General features: G+C 42.3%; 1 non-coding gene across 1 annotated transcript; it reads right to left on the minus strand.

Moving 5' to 3' along the window:
* Positions 1-766: 766 nt before the first annotated feature.
* On the minus strand, positions 767-873 carry LOC116745726. Its single transcript, XR_004347538.1, has one exon. It is a non-coding gene; the product is annotated as a U6 spliceosomal RNA (small nuclear RNA).
* Positions 874-16402: the final 15529 nt, after the last annotated feature.

The raw sequence follows: 16402 nt of genomic DNA on the forward strand, positions 1-16402 counted from the left end.
TCGAGCTCAGCCCATGGCAGTGAAAGTGCCACGTCTTAACCACTGGACCGCCAGGGAATTCCGTACACTTCCATATTTTTATTTTTATTTAATTAATTAATTAATTTTTGGCTGGATGGACATGTGGGATCTTAGTTCCCTGACCAGGTATTGAACCTATGCCACCTGCAGTGGAAGGGTGGAGTGTTAACCACTGGACTGCCAGGGAAGTTCCTCACTTCTTATTTTTAATTTCCAAGAAGGCTTTATTATTTTCTTTTTAAAAAAATTTTTATCGGAGTATAGTTGATTTACAGTGTTGTGTTAGTTTCAGGCGTACAGCAAAGTGAATCAGTTATACAAAAGATATGGAACAGGTACTTCCCTGGTGGTGCAGTGGTTAAGAATCCGCCCGCCAATGCAGGGGACACAGGTTTGATCCCTGGTTCCAGAAGATCCCATATGCCGTGGAGCAAGTAAGCCCGTGCACCACAACTACTGAGCCCACGTGCCACAACTACTGAAGTCCGTGTGCCTAGAGCCTGTACTCCGCAACAAGAGAAGCCACTGCAGTGAGAAGCCCACGCACCACAACGAAGAGTAGCCCCCGCTCGCCGCAACTAGAGAAAGCCCGTGCACAGCAACGAAGACCAAACGCAGCCAAAAAAATAAATAAAATAAAATAAAATGCCATCAGCTAGTGAGAAATGGCAACTACTCCATACCATCAGCCAACCCCAGGCCTTGGGTCCGCTTGCCTCACTTCCTCTTCCTTTAAAAAAAAAAAAAAAATTTGGAACACTTCACGAATTTACATGTCATCCTTGTGCAGGGGCCATGCTAATCTTCTCTGTACCGTTCCAACTTTAGTATATATGCTGCCAAAGCGAGCACAAGTCTTTATTATTTTCTGAATGTTCCTTTTAAAAATAGCATCCTTTCTTTTATCATGGGTGCAATATTTTCTCTTGATTTCTGAAGATATTAATTGTAGGTTTTTGGACATTTTCTTCTGCTCCCTTCATTACCCGCCAGGTTCCTTTTCTTTTGGCTTCTGACTTTTATGTTTGAGGCTGCCTTCAACTCTCTGGCAAGCCTTGGCTGTCTGTTCCAACTTAAGCGTGAGGTCCAAGAGAGCTGACTGGAAGCCCTGTGGAGGTGCCAGAGATGGTCAGCTGGGGGTGACTCACTGTGTGGTGGGTGAGGGAGAGATCAGTCTTCTACCTCCTGTAAACTTTGTCTCCTGGGCCAATCATTATCCCCAAAAAGGAATTTTCAGTCCCCTTGCCCCTGCTTCCAGAGGACAAAGAACTTTTAATCTTTAAAGTCTTTACAAGTTCTAAGACTCCAATTATTTTATTCCTGTTTGGTTTTCCACTCCCTACCTCATGAGTAGAATGGAAAATATTCAAACTTAAGGATTTAAAAACTTTACACATATGACTTTCCATTTTCAAAATTACATCTCTCATCTTCTCCTTTATGTTTTTAAATTTCCTTACTCTCATTTTGATGTGGTTTCTGGATGAAGCAGAAGATAAATGTGTGTGCTCAATCACCATGTTTAACCAGAAGGTCCTACCTCCTTAAGTCTTAATTACCTTTTTTCTCTAACTCAAGACGTGGTTGTAAAAATTAAAGTTGGTCGTGCATGCGTAACGTGATGTTCAAAGAGATTTTTCTTGTTGTCTTAGAGTTTGAGCTGAGTCCTCAAGGAGAGAAGAAGCATGTAGGTACTGTCCACATTGTAGAGAAAGACTTCACTGGACAGACAAAAGAGAACACTCCTCTAACAATGATAGTCCCTTATCATCATCTTCAGCCTCTATAAACAAGAATATTGACAAGGGAGTGAGAGTTACGGAGATAGGGTTTTTGGTCTGTTCTGTAATGCATTGTTATTTCCCCCTTCCTCATTCTTAGATAGGTGAGCAGAGGCTACAGACCAAGTAAGGAGAGTACCAGGAGATTACAGGTGTTTGCAGGAAGCTCAGTCCTTGGCTGGATGATTCTTGTGTAATGGAATTATCGTCCTAGTGCTGTTACAGAGCTCAAGCAAAGCACTTTGAGAGAGTTTTGGAAAAACTGACATGAGTTTACTGGCATTTGGGAGATGCATATGAACATAGAGATGAGTATATGCGGACAGTTTGGTGAATGGGGCATATTAGACATTGACTGGAGCCTGGCCCTGGAACAGCAGTGCTGAAGAGTAGCCTGTACTTCCAGCACCTGGCATGGGAAGGATGTGGGAGTTTCTCATGGGCCAAGAGGACATCATGGAAAGTGCTTGGGCTTTAACCATCTAGATGGGACCCTGTCCAAGAGAGACCCCTGCAGGGCAAGAAGACTCTAATGGCAAGGTACTGTGGGCTAGAAGCTCAGGGTACTGTGCAAGATGTCAGTTGGAGATGCACTGCAGACATCAAGGACCATGCAGTGTGGAGGCTCCGTGAGTCTCCTCAAATACCCGCCCCCCCAAGAGAAAGCCAGAACTTAGGCATCTGTCATACAGAAGGTTCTAACAGCCCTGTCATATAAAATTACCTTTTTCCTTTCTCCCACCATTCCAGCCCTCTAGAAGCCAGAGGCAGGTAGCGGAGGGGAGGGTGGAAGAAGGGCGAAGATAAAGGTACCCCCCATCCTTTGCCATTTCAGGTCTCTGGGCTGTGGGTCCAACCTGAGCTGGGGGTGTGTGACCTGGGAATTGAATATAAGATTGAAATTTTAAAACTGGACTGTTCAAGAACTTGTATTCCATGAAAAATGACAAGAAAGCCATGAGGTGTACTTGAGAAGATGTGTTCCAGGGCGGGGGAAGTCTGCTGACAGAGCAGGGTTGAAGGCAGCAGCTGATGGCAGGATAGGGTGGGGGGAGATTCTTTGCACCTTACCAAACCCAGACAGTTAAATAAATCAGCTATACTTAAAGTGCTAGGCATTCATTCAATCAGCATTTACTGAGTGCCTACTCTGTGCCAGATTCTATGTAAGTTTCAGGGAATAAAAATAATGAGTGAAACCAAAGGAGCCCCTGCTTTGGATAATCAAGTGAGGAAGACACTGTCTAAGGTAAAAACTGCAATTTAGCTGCTAATAATGGAGACCAGAAATAAGACTGGAGTTTTATTTTCTCTTGTGTAAAAAATGTCCATGGGGAAGTGGTTCACAGTAGCTCCATCATCAACAGAGCCCATCTATCTCTATCACCGTTCTCTACCTCTTTATCTTATCACCATTCTATCTCTCTGTATCACCATTCTCAGACTGTGGTTTTCATTCTTAAGGTTAACTCATGGTCCAAGGTGACTGAATGGAGCTCCAGCTTTCATATCTGCATTCCAGACAGAAATCAGGAGGAAAGGGGAAAGGGCAGAAGAGGATCAATATCAATTTTTTTGCCCCCTTTTAAAAAGCCTTCTTGGATGTCTCATCCAACAACTTTGGCTGACATCTCATTGGCCAGAATTTTCTCACATGACCACTCTTAGATGCAAGGGAATGTGGGAAATATAAGAATTGTTTTATTGAGGACGAAGAGGAGAATGGAGTTTAGATAGATAACTACCAAACTGTGCAGCAATACGTCCCTTCAGCTACTCAAAATCTGTCAGTTCCTCACGTGGCTCTTTCTGGTCCAGCAAACTGGACCAAAGACAAACTGTCAGCCCCCAACACACCTGATATACAATGGTGGAACAGGAAAAGTCAATCGCAAGCAAAACTCTCATTCAGAAAAGGAACGCCTAGGAAACACCCAGCAGTCACTAGTCACTAATCTATTGACCATTGAGTGGCTTGTGTATGTTCTCATCCCTTGAACCTGGATGTGCCAGTGGCTGTTTGACCAGTAGAGCATAGAGGAAGTAATGCTCTATAGCCTCTGAGGCTAGGTCCTGAAAGGCAATGCAGCTTCTGCCTCATTTGCTGGAACACTTATGCTGGGACCCCCTAAGTTAGCACTCCAACTGCCCTGAGGCCACCATCTTGTGAGGAAGCCCAAATTTGCCTAGACAGAGAGCCACTGAGAAGCTCCAAGAATATATGAAGAAAGTGAGATGCCCAGTCAGCCCCTAGCTGCTCCAGCTTCAGCTGTGTAACTATAATCACATGAGATACCCTGAGCCAGAGTGCCCAACGAAGCCCTTTGGAGCCAAAGGAACTGTGGGGATAACAAATAATTGTTATTTTTAAAAATTGAGGTATAGTTGGTTTACAATGTTGTGCCAGTCTCTGCTGAACAGCAGAGTGGCTCAGTTTTATACATACAGACATTCTTTTTTTTTTTTTTTTTAAACTTTTTATTTATTTTTGGCTGTGTTGGGTCTTCGTTTCTGTGTGCAGGCTTTCTTTAGTTGTGGCGAGCTGGGACTACTCTTCCTTGTGCGCAGGTTTCTCATTGTGGTAGCTTCTCTTGTTGCGGAGCTCGGGCTCTAGGCGTGCGGGCTTAGTAGTTGTGGCTCGAGGGCTCTAGAGCTCAGGCTCAGTAGTCGTTCACAGACTTAGCTGCTCTGCAGCATGTGGGATCTTCCCAGACCAGGGCTCGAATCCGTGTCCCCTGCATTGGCAGGCGGATTCTTAACCACTGCACCATCAGGGAAGCCCCCAGACATTCTTTTTTTTAAATATTCTTTTCCATTACGGTTTATCCCAGGAGATTGGATGTAGTTCCCTGTACTGTACAGTAGGATCTTGTTGTTTATCCATTCTAAATGTAATAGTTTGCGAGCTTCCCTGGTGGTGCAGTGGTTAAGAATCCCCCTGCCAATGCAGGGGACATGGGTTCGAGCCCTGGTCTGGGGAGATCCCACATGCCGCGGAGCAACTAAGCCTGTGTGCAACAGCTACTGAGCCTGCGCTCTAAAGTCTGCGAGCCACAACTACTGAGCCCACGTGCCACAACTACTGAAGCCCGTGCACCTAGAGCCCGGACTCTGCAACAAAGAGTAGCCCCCGCTCGCCACAACTAGAGAAAGCCCGCGCGCAGCAAGGAAGACCCAACACAGGCAAAAATTTAAAAATTAATTAATTAAATTTTAAAAAGATGTAACAGCTTGCATCTACTAACCCCAAATTCCCAGCCCATCCCTCTCCCTCCCTCCCTCCCCACCCTTGGCAACAACAAGTCTGATCTCTATGTCTGTGAGTCTGTTCCTATTTTATAGGTAAGTTCATTTGTGCTGTATTTTAGATTCCACATGTAAGTGATATGATATGGTATTTGTCTTTCTCTTTCTGACTTACTTCACTTAGTAAGTGATAATCTCTAGGTCCATCCATGTTGCTGCAAGTGGCATTAGTTCATTCATTTTTATGGCTGAATAGTATTCCATTGTATATATGTACCACATCTTCTTTATCCATTCCTGTCGGTGGATATTTAGGTTGTTTCCATGTCTTGGCTACTGTGAATAATGCTGCTATCATCATAGGGGTGCATGTATCTTTTTGAATTCAAGTCTTGTTCAGGTATATGCCCAGGAGTGGGATTGCTGGATCATATGGTAATTCTATTTTTAGTTTTCTGAGGAACCTCCATACTGTTTTCCATAATTGCTGCACCAAATTGCATTTCCACCAACAGTGTTGGAGGGTTCCCTTTTCTTCACACCCTCTCCAGTATTTGTTATCTGTAGACTTTTATTTATTTAATTTATTTTTGGCTGTGTTGGGTCTTTGTTGCCGCGTGCAGGCTTTCTCTAGTTGCGGCAAGCAGGGGCTACTCTTTGTTGCAGTGTGAGGGCTTCTCATTGGGGTGGCTTCTCTTGTTGCGGAGCAAGGGCTCTAGGTGCACGGGCTTCAGTAGTTGTGGCACGCGGGCTCAGTAGTTGTGGCTTGCGGGCTCTAGAGCGCAGGCTCAGTAGTTGTGGTGCACGGGCTTAGTTGCTCCATGGCATGTGGGGTTTTCCTGGACCAGGGCTCAAACCTGTGTCCCTTGCATTGGCAAGCAGATTCTTAACCACTGAGCCACCAGGGAAGCCCCTTGTAGGCTTTTTAATGATGGCCATTCTCTTCCCTGGTGGCACAGTGGTTGAGAATCCGCCTGCTCATGTAGGCGGCACGGGTTTGAGCCCTGGTCCGGGAAGATCCCACATGCCATGGAGCAGTTAAGCCCGTGCACCACAACTACTGAGACTGCGCTCTAGAGCCCGCAAGCCACAACTACTGAGCCTAAGTGCCACAACTACTGAAGCCCGCACGCCTAGAGCCCGTGCTCCGCAACAAGAGAAGCCACCGCAATGAGAAGCCTGCGCACCGCAATAAAGTAGCCCCCCGCTCGCTGCCCGCGGCGCAGCAACAAAGACCCAACGCAGCCAAAATAAATAAGTAAATAATGATGGCCATTCTTACCGGTGTGAGGTGGTACCTCATCGTAGCTCTGATTTGCATTTCTCTAATAATTAGTGACGTTGAGCATCGTTTCATGTGCCTACTGGCCATCTGTATGTCTTCTTTGGAGAAATGTCTATTAAGATCTTCTGCCCATTTTTCGATTGCGTTGTTTGTTTGTTTTATTTATTTTATTTTTGGCTGCATTTGGTCTTCATTGCTGTGCGCTGGCTTATCTCTAGCTGCCTCGAGCAGGGGCTACTCTTCGTTGTGGTGTGTGGGCCTCTCATTGTGGTGGCTTCTCTTGTTGCAGAGCATGGGCTCCAGGCACTCAGGCCCCAGTAGTTGTGGCACACGGGCCTAGTTGCTCTAGGGCATGTGGGATCCTCCTGGACCAGGGCTCGAACCCGTGTACCCTGCTTTGGCAGGCGGACTCCCAACCACTGTGCCATCAGGGAAGCCCCAGTTATTTGTTTTTGCTTTTGTTTTTTTTTTTTGCGGTACGCGGGCCTCTCACTGTTGTGGCCTCTCCCATTGCAGAGCATAGGCTCTGGACGCGCAGGCTCAGCGGCCATGGCTCACGGGCCCAGCCGCTCAGCGGCATGAGGGATCCTCCCGGACCGGGGCACGAACCCGTGTCCCCTGCACCGGCAGGCGGACTCTCAACCACTGCGCCACCAGGGAAGCCCCTATTTATTTTTTTGTTGTTGAGTTATATAAGCTATTTGTATATTTTGGAGATTAAGCCCTTGTTCATCGCATCATTTGCAAATACTCTCTCCCATTCTGTAGGTTGTCTTTTTTTTTTTTAATGGTTTTCTTTGCTGTGCAAAAGCTTGTAAGTTTGATTAGGTCCCAACAAATAATTGTTATTTTAATCCACTAAATTTTGAGGTGGCAATAGATAACCAGAACAACAGTGTATATCAAATCTGGGGGTCAAGGACCACCTGCCCCAACACAGGAGTAAGTTCCTTGGTTGGTCTATCTGGCTTCCCCTGGTTCTGCCCCCTGGGAAAATCCTCACTGTTTCCCATGGTCCCTTGCTCTGTCCTCAGGGAGGTTGTTTCTTGTCCATCATCCCTCATGGCCCATCTGAACAGGCCCCTGTGGGTGACACCCTCTCTAAGGGCTACACAGCTTTGGCAGCACCTCTAGAGGGAGCCACTTCTGTGTAGGAGGTTCAGGATGTTTAACTTACAGCCATAGCTGTTGCAGGCCAGATATGGGTTTTGTGTGTGTTTTTGTTAACATAGCTTCCTAAAATAACTAGTAAGCTTCCAGTCAATTCTTAAGCATGAGTTACTATGGCCGAAGATCTTACACATCATATTAGGCCTAAAAACTCATATTCTGCATGTTGGTTTCTGTGCTCTGGCCATCTTCCCTAATTACTCCCCAGGGTTTGAAGGGGAAGATAACATTGTTAATCTGGTCTTTGCTGGGAGTCTTGCACTGGGTAGGCACAGACCTCTTAATAGAAGGTGCTTGAGAAAGGGTTGGGTCCACAGTGTTAGATCCTGGCAGGGTGACTATTTAGCAGCTACCATTCTGAACTGCTTCCATTTGAACCTGTGTCCCCTGCAATGGCAGGTGGATTCTTAACCACTGTGCCACCAGGGAAGTCCTTCTTAATGGCTTTCTAAGATACAATGAGCAACCATTTGACCAAGTGGTTTGCAAATACTGAGGGTTGCCAGCTTTCCAGGCTGCAAAGGAGTGGATCCTCCCTACACACTTGCCCAACAAACTTCCCCTAAGCTAATGCCACATTCTAGATACTGTTAAGGCACTACCCCACTTCTAGTACCAACTATGTATCAACTTGGATTGCATTTATGTCTGTTACAGAGACTGGAAATAGCAGAGACTTAAACTAGATGGAAGTTAGTTTTTCCTGACAGGTGATAAAGTCTGGGTGTAGACAGCTCAGGGCTGATGTAGTGTCCTCAGGGATTCATCAGGTTCTCAGACTCCCTGTAACTGTCTCTCTACAATCCTTAGCCTGTGGCTTCCATCCTCAGTGTGCCTCCAAATCACAAGATCCTTCAATCATCGCTCTAGACAGGAAACAGAAAGAGGGGAGATGGGAAAAAAGGACTAAAGAATTAAAGAGAGTATATGCCAGATGTCTGACCTTCCTTCAAGGAGTTTTCTGAAAGATCCATCCAGCAAACACTACTCACATCTTTTTTATGTTTACATACATAGTTAGAATGTAGTCACATGGTCACAATTAGCTGCAAGAGGTGGTGTATGTAATATTTAAGCGGGTTATGCTGCCACCCAAGATAACAGGGGCATGAGTAAACTTTTGGGGTTGATGAGTATGTTCATTATCTTGATGGTGGTGATGGCTTTATGGATGTATACTAAATCAAAACTTATCATATTGTACATTTTAAATACATGCAGCTTATTATATGTCAGTTATACCTCAATAAATCTGTTAAAAATGTTGTACGTGTACAAGAAAAGAATATGTGCTCCCAATTATTGGCTGCAGGGTTTTAGATAAGTTCAATATGCCAAACCTTTAACTGTGTTGTTCAAATCTCCTATATCCTTACTGAAAAACACTTTTTTTCTTGATCCATCAATTAACTGAGGGAAATATGTTAAAATTTCCCACAATTGTAGTGGATTTGTCAATTTCTCCTGGGAGTTCTGACAGTTTTCCTTTATAAATTTGAAGCTGTATCATTAAGAAATATAGGTTTATAATTATGTCTTCGTGGTGAATTAAAACTTATATCAATGTGGCAGGTCTCTTTATCTCTAGTTCATACTTTTAGTCATAAATTTTATTTTATCTAATATTAATATATCTACACAGGGTTTTTTTTGTTTGTTTAGTATTTGCCTGGCACATATATGTATTCTGTTCTTTACTTTTAACCTTTTTTCTTACGTTTTAGTTATACCTCTTGTAATCGACATATAGCTGGATATTAATTTTTATTTAGTCTAACAAACTATGTATTTTGACTGGAGAATTTACTCCATTTATATTGATTGTGATTATGTTATCACTGGATTCATTTCTACAAAAAAAATTGGGTGCTTTTCATCTGCCCAGATTTTTCTCTTATTTATTTTTCCCCTTTCCTGTCTTCTTTTGGACCATTTGAGGTTTCTCACCCCTTATTCTTTTTTTTCTTCTTACATGTTTGGAAATTACACGCTCTGGTTCCATTAATATTTAAATTAAAAATTTTAACATGAACATTTAACAATCAAAATTAATTAAGGGAATTCCTTGTCTGTCCAGTGGTTAGGATTCTGTGCTTCCACTGCAGGATGCACAGGTTCAATCCCTGGTTGGGGAACTAAGATCCCGCATGCAGCACTGTGTGGAAAAAAAAAAAAAATCAATTAATATATCAAAACAAAAACATTAGAATAACTTTAATCAATCCCTTCCAACCAATATGCAGTTATGCTCAAGATTTTAGTTCTATCTTTTCCTATTTTAGTTTTGTTTTTAGTTATACATGCACATAATTTGGAGTTAAACAGTTATAATACCTGTAAACAACACCTCCTGGCCCACACTCCCCATTTCCTCCTACCTAGAAGCAACCACCTTCAAATCTTGTACCTGCTATTTTATTAATTATCTCTTATCATGTCTCTATATAACATATAGTGACTACTTGATTTTTTACTTAATAGTATTATGCACTGATTTCTAAAATGGAAGATAAAGACTCAGCTGTTTCAATCCTCCGCCTCCCTCCCCCATCTTCCCCATATAATTATGTAACAATTTTGGTTAAAGGACTATTCACAATTTACATTATTTTGAATATGCAAATGATATTCATAGATGAGTCAATATGATACTTTCTCTTCCTTGAAATGCTTTTTGTTCTGTAGCTATTACTAATTGACCCCAAACTTTTCTCCAACTGCCTAGATCTCCTCTGAAAGCATCAGTTAATCTTACTTTCTCCTGTGATTCCCCTTCACTCTCATCCTGGGGATTCTTTGCTGGAGCCTCTCTGGCCTCTTTGCCCTTTCCCCTGTGACCTCGCCTGTGATCTCGTGCTGGGGATTCTCCTGGCTTCTTCTCTGTGTTGCATCCTATTTCCCATATTCCACTGGACTTCCTTCTTGGTTTACTCTTGCTTTGGTGGACCAAAGCCTCCAGTTTTCTTTGAGAGAGTTGTTCTAGCCCAACCAGCTAACGGCCAGGACGGGCTTATTGTCCTGTGGCAGTGAGCGAGATCACAGACCGAGCGAAATATGAGATCTCATGAAACAGTGGAAAAGATATGTGTGCTGCAGGATTGGGGGCAAGGGTGAAGCTTAGGTGAAATTTAAATGAAGCAGAGTTCTTAGAGGTTCAAAGTAAATAGGGATCTGTGTAAAGAGGTTAATATCAGGTCTGGATTATGAAGTAAACATTGATGTAGAATACTGTGTCCAGAAATCCCTTGTTTAAAGCTCTGCACCTGGGCTGTAAATCAAGGCTGCTTCTCTGTCTCAATGTGACTTGGATCCTTCAGGCAAAAGAAGAATGATTCATTCTTACTGATATCCTTTCAAAGAGCAATGTTTCTTATAGTTTATGATTTTAGAGAACAGATTTTTCAGTGAGTAAGAAAGCAGTAGTCACAGAAAGGGGTCGTTATGAATTTTACTGCTACATAGCTTGGGAAAAATAGTGTTTCTTTTTAACGTTACTGGCTTTCTGCGTCTATTATCCCAGCTTGATGAATGGCAGGCCAGAATTGCACTGTCTCAGTCACAGGTACGTTTTACTTTCTCAGGGTGTGTGGGAGACAATATTTTTGAGCCTTTTTGGGGAACTGTTAGCTGTAAGGTTCTCTGTAGGATGACCTGGCCAGGTCTTTTCCTGGGGAAACCCCCAGTGTAAGTATCATTAGATCAGATTCTCCAAAGCAGACCTATTCCAGTCTCCTACTTGGAGACTATAGTTCTGATTGCTAGTGTTCTGGGTACTGAGCTGGGGGAAAGGGCTGGGGTTCTCAGAATATAGGAGGTAAATGTTCTTTCAGTCCTCCTGTTTTTAGAATAATACTCCTGCCCTCTCTGGAGCATAAACTTCCAGGTTTCTGCTATGGTGGAGAAGGAGCAGTCAAATTGCTGTGTGGACCAGGGATACACCCTTCCTTAAACAGATTTTCAAATAATTCTCCTGTTTTTTTTGTTTTTTTGTTTTTTTTGCGGTATGCGGGCCTCTCACTGTTGTGGCCTCTCCCATTGCAGAGCACAGGCTCCGGACACGCAGGCTCAGTGGCCATGGCTCACGGGCCCAGCCGCTCCGCGGCATGTGGGATCCTCCCGGACCGGGGCACGAACCTGTGTCCCCTGCATCGGCAGGCGGACTCTCAACCACTGCGCCACCAGGGAAGCCCTACTCCATTCTTTTGAACCCACTACAGGCAAGTTTTTGTTGCCCTCAATCCACCTAATCTGTTCTTATCATGATCACCCATGACCTCCATTTGGCTTAATTCATTGGTCAGTTCTCAGGCTTCACCTTATTTGATCTTCTAGTGGCATCTGACAGGTCATTATTTTTTCCTCCTCCTTGAAACATTCTTTATTTGACTTCAAGGACACAATCCTCTCCTGGTTCCCTCCTTCCTCTTTGATCTTTCTCAGTCTCCTTACTGATTCTGTTCATCATTCCCTGACCTTTAAACTTTAGAGTTCCTTATGGCTCAGTCCTTGGACTTTTTCTCTACATTCCCTTGGTAATCTCATCCACTCTGACCCAGATTTTATTTTATTTTTTTATTAAAGTATGGTTGATTTACAATGTTATGTTAGTTTCTGGTGTACAGCAAAGTGCTTCAGTTATATATATATATATGTACTATATATATATAGTATTTATATTATATATATATTCTTTGTTATATTCTGAATATAACTGAAGCAAAGTGCTTCAGTTATATATATATATACTATATATATATAGTATTTATATTATATATATATTCTTTGTCATATTCTTTTCCATTATGGTTTACTACAGGATACTGAATATGGTTCCTTGTGCTATACAGTACATTCTTGTTGTTTATCTACTTTGTATATAATAGTTTGTATCTTCTAATCCCAAACTTCAGATTTATCCCTCCCCCACTCCCTTTCCCCTTTGGTAACCATAACTTTGTTTTCTATGTCTGTGAGTCTGTTTCTGTTTTGTAAATAAGTTCATTTCTATCATATTTTAGATTCCACATGTAAGTGATATCATATGGTATTTGTCTTTCTCTTTTTGGCACTTCACTTAGTATGATAATCTCTAGGTCCATCCGGGTTGCTGCAAATGGCATTATTTCATTATATATATATATATATATATATATATATATATATATATATATATATATATATATATATATATATACCACATCTTCGTTTTTTTAATATCACATCTTCTCTATCCATTTATCTCTCGATGGACATTTAGGTTACTTCCATATCTTGGCTATTTTAAATAGTGCTGCTATGAACCCTGGAGTGCATGTGTCTTTTCAAATTATAGTTTTGTCTGGATATATGTCTGGAAGTGAGATTGCTGGATCATATGGCAACTCTATTGTTAGATTTTTGAGGAACCTCCATACTGTTTTCCATAGTGGCTGCACCAATTTACATTCCGACCAACAGTGTAGGAGTGTTCCCTTTTTTTTGCACCCTCTCCATTTGTTATTTGTAAACATTTTTAAAAATTTTATTTATTTATTTATTTTGCTTGTGCCAGGTCTTAGTCATGAATCGCCGGCTCATTAGTTGCAGCACATGGGCTCCTTCGTTGTGGCAGGCAGGCTCCTTAGTTGTGGCATGCGAATTCTTCGTTGCGACATGCATGTGGGATCTAGTTCCCTGACCAGGGATCGAACCCAGGCCCCCTGCATTGGGAGCGTGGAATCTTATCCACTGTGCCACCAGGGAAGTCTCTGTAGACTTTTTAGTGACAGCTATTCTGACCAGTGTGAGGTGGTACCTCATTATAGCTTTGATTTGCATTTCTGTAATTAGCAATGTTGAGCATCTTTTCAAGTGCCTGTTGGCCATCTGTATGTTTTCTTTGGAGAAATGTCTATTTAGGTCTTCCATCCATTTTTTGGATTGGGTTGTTTGTTTTTTTGTTATTGAGTTGTATGAGCTATTTGTATATTTTGGAAATTAAACGCTTGTCAGTTGCATCATTTGCGAATATTTTCTCCCAGTCTGTAGGTTGTCTTTTCATTTTGTTTATGGTTTCCTTTGCTGTGCAAAAGCTTATACGTTTGATTAGGTCCCATTTGTTTATTTTTGCTTTTATTTCTACTGCCTTAGGAGACTGACCTAAGAAAACACTGGTAAGATTTATGACAGAGAATGTTTTGCCTCTGTTCTCTTCTAGGATTTTTATGGTGTCATGTCTTATATTTAAGTCTTTAAGCCATTTTGAGTTTATTTTTGTGTATGGTGTGGGGGTGTGTTCTAACTTCACTGATATACATGCAGCTGTCCAGCTTTCCCAACACCACTTGCTGAAGAGAAGGTGGTGTTGCATATTGTATACTCTTGCCTCCTTTGTGGAAGATTAATTGACCGTAGGTATGTGGGTTTATTGCTGGGCTCTCTATTCTGTTCCTTTGATATATATGTCTGTTTTTGTGCCAATACCATGCTGTTTTGATTACTGTAATTTTGTAGTATTGTCTGAAATCTGGGAGGGTTATGCCTCCAGCTCTTTTCTTTTTTCCTCAGGATTGCTTTGGCAATTCTGGATCTTTTATGGTTCCATATATATTTTAGGATTGTTTGTTCTAGTTCTGTGAAAAATGTCATGCTTAATTTGATAGGGATCGCATTAAATCTGTAGATTGCTTTGGGTAGTATGACCATTTTAACAATATTAATTATTCCAATCAAGAGCATGGGATATCTTTCCATTTCTCTGAATCATCTTCAGTTTCCTTTATTAATCTTTTATGGTTCTCAGCATATAAGTCTTTCACCTCCTTGGTCACGTTTATTCTTAAGTATTTTATTATTTTCTTTTTTTGCGGTACGCGGCGTTTCGCTGTTGTGGCCTCTCCCGTTGCGGAGCACAGGCTCCAGATGTGCAGGCTTAGCAGCCATGGCTCACGGGCCCAGCCGCTCCATGGCATGTGGGATCCTCCCGGACCGGGGCACGAACCTATGTCCCCTGCATCAGCAGGCGGACTCTCAACCACTGTGCCACCAGGGAAGCCCTATTTTTATTTTTTTGATGTGACTTTAAAAGGGATTTTTTTTTTTACTTTCTCTTTCTGATATTTCATTGTTAGTGTAGAGACCCAGATTTTAAATACTTTCTAAAACTGATGACACTCAAATTTATCTCTCTCAAGTATATATATATATATATATATATATATATATATATATATATATATAAATGAATATATATATGTTGAGCTGCTGAACTTACCCCAGAACCTGCTTCTCCTGCAGTCTTCCCAGCTGAGGAAATGGTAACATCATTCTTCTACTTCCTCAGGCCCCAAATTTTTGAGCTTCTTTTTCTTGTACCCCACATCCTACCCTTTTAAAAGGTAAGTGAGGAGACTTCCCTGGTGGCGCAGTGGTTAAGAATCCGCCTGCCAATGCAGGGGACACAACATGGGTTCCATCCGTGGTCCAGGAAGATCCCACATGCCACGGAGCAACTAAGCCCTTGTGACACAACTACTGAGCCTGCGCTCTGGAGCCCGCGAGCCACAACTACTGAGCCTGCGTGACACAACTGCTGAGTCCACATGCCTAGAGCCCGTGCTCTGCAACAGGAGAGGCCACTGCAATGAGAAGCCCGCGCACCACACCACAATGAAGAGTAGTCCCCACTCGCCACAACTAGAGAGAGCCCATGCAAAGCAACGAAGACCCAACACAGCCAAAAATAAAAAAATAAATTTATTTATTTATTAAAAAAAAAAAAGGTAAGTCAGGCCACCATGTTATTTGTCACCTTCCCATCTTACTTTGAGAGAAAGCCAAAGTCCTTCCATTAACCCCCAAAGCATCCCATGATCTGATCCACTCCTCCCACCCCCTTACCTCTTTGGAAAACGCTCCCACCTCAAAACCTTGTAGTTGTTCCCTCTTCCTGGTATGTTCTTGTTCCAGATACCTGCATGGCTCATTCACAACTTTTCAGCCTTTACTTAAATGCCACCTTCTCAGAAAGGCCTTCACTGTCTACCCTATCTAAAATTGCACCCCTCCTCACATGTCTTGTCCTCCTTCCCTGCTTTGCTTTTTCACAGTTAAAAAAAATTAATAGGCTTTTATTTCTTAGAGCAGTTTTAGGTTATAGAAAAGTTGAGCAGAAATTACAGAGAGTTTCCATATGCTTCCTTTCCCCTAGTTTCTCCTGTTATTAACATCTTGTATTAGTGGTACTTTTGTTACAATTAATGAATCAATATTGGTATATTATTAACTAAAGTCCATATCTTACGTTAGGGCTTTTGACAAATGTATAATGTCATGTAACAACTATTACAGTGTCATAAAGAATAGTTTTTTTTAAAATTAATTTATTTTTGGTTGCCTTGGGTTTTTGCTCCTGCATGCTTTTTCTAGTTATGAGCGGGGGCTACTCTTCATTGCGGTGCGCGGGCTTCTCATTGTAGTGGTTACTCTTGTTGTGGACCACGAGCTCTAGGTGCGCGGGCCCAGTAGTTGTGGTGCGTGGGCTTAGTTGCTCCGTGGCATGTGGTATCTTCCTGGACCAGGGATGGAACCCGTGTACCCTGCATTGGCAGGTGGATTCTTAACCACTGCACCACCAGGGAAGTCCCAAGAATAGTTTTACTACACTAAAAATCCCCTATACTCCACCCATTCATCCCTCGCTCCACCCAAAACCTTAGCAACTACTGATCTTTTTATTGTTTCCATAGTTTTGCCTTTTCCAGAATGTCTCATAGTTGGAATCATACAGTATATAGCCCTTTCAGATTAGCTTCTTTCACTTAGCAATGTGCATTTAAAGTTCTTCCATGTCTTTTCATGGCTTGATAGCCCTGCTTTATTTTTCTCCTGGGCAATTTCTTACATGGTTCTGTATATTTTT

The sequence above is a fragment of the Phocoena sinus genome, chromosome 1 (genome assembly GCF_008692025.1).
Source record: "Phocoena sinus isolate mPhoSin1 chromosome 1, mPhoSin1.pri, whole genome shotgun sequence".
Lineage (NCBI taxonomy): Eukaryota > Metazoa > Chordata > Mammalia > Artiodactyla > Phocoenidae > Phocoena > Phocoena sinus.